Source organism: Bos mutus, chromosome 22, assembly GCF_027580195.1.
Source record: "Bos mutus isolate GX-2022 chromosome 22, NWIPB_WYAK_1.1, whole genome shotgun sequence".
NCBI classification, from domain to species: domain Eukaryota; kingdom Metazoa; phylum Chordata; class Mammalia; order Artiodactyla; family Bovidae; genus Bos; species Bos mutus.
The window spans coordinates 49,229,770-49,230,923 of NC_091638.1; positions in this window are offsets into that span (position 1 = coordinate 49,229,770).

The following is a 1,154-nucleotide window of genomic DNA, read 5'->3' on the forward strand; positions in this document are numbered from 1 at the left end:
CTCTTCATTCTCCTAACTCAACCTGCCAGCTTTCTCTCCCTTTTCTCAGGAATGCTTCAGTAAGGAGTCGCCTGTGTGTCCAGCCCCCACATCCTCCTTTCCCTTTCACTCCTCAACTCTCTGCAACATGTGTCCATCAGTCTGTGAAATTGCCTGCCCAGGAGTGCAAGGAGTGTCCATTCAGGGTGGTGGGGGGGAGGGGGCTATGGGGGTGGAGGGTTCTTAATCTCCTGTTCTACATCAAGTGCTGTGCCAGGCGATGGAAAATGACAGTGACCAAACCAGTCCTGAATTCATGGTGCTTGAGCCAATGAATACATACACAAGTAAATAAAACAGGTAATTAGAGGCTGGGAAAGTTCTATGAAGGAAGCAAACAGAATAAGAGGACACAGAGTAACTGTGGAGATGGGGCAGAAGGTCTCAATTCTAGAGGCAGTCTAGGACACCATCTAGAGAGCAGGAAGAAGGCAGTCCAAGTGGAGTGGATAGCAAGTTCAAAGGCCCTGAAGCAGGAACAAAGTATTTGTGCTTGGCAGGAAAGAAAGAAGTCCATAGGAGAGAAGTGAATGATGAGTTGCCAGGATTAGGGGAGGTAAAGAATTCATCTCTAATGCAAGGGGAAGTCCTTGCAGATTTTAACTGACAAGATCTGATTTGTATCTTAAAAAGTACCCTCAGGGACTTCCCTGGCAGTCCAGTGGTTAGGACTGCACACTCGCAGTACAGAGGACAGGGGTTCAACCCTTGGTTTGGGGGAAGATCCCACATGCCGCATAGTGCGGCCAGAAAAATAAAGAAAAGTGCCCTCAGACCCCACCGCTGTGTGGAAAAAAAATGTAGGGGTACGACTTTACAGGGCAATAGATATCAGGAGACAAGCTTTACTCATTTGGGGTATCAACAGACATATCACATTTAATGCATCTAAAAAGAAAACATCCAGGATAAACGTATACATATAGCTGAGTCACTTTGCTGGGCACCTGCAACTCTCACAATACTGTTAATCGGCTGTACTCCAATATAAATTAAAAGTTTTTTTTAAAAAATAAACACCGGAGCCATTGGCGCCCTCAGAATAAAGCAACAAGACCCCTGTCCCTCCCCCATTCTTGCCCGTTTCTGTTGAAGGCACCATATTCACCCGCTTG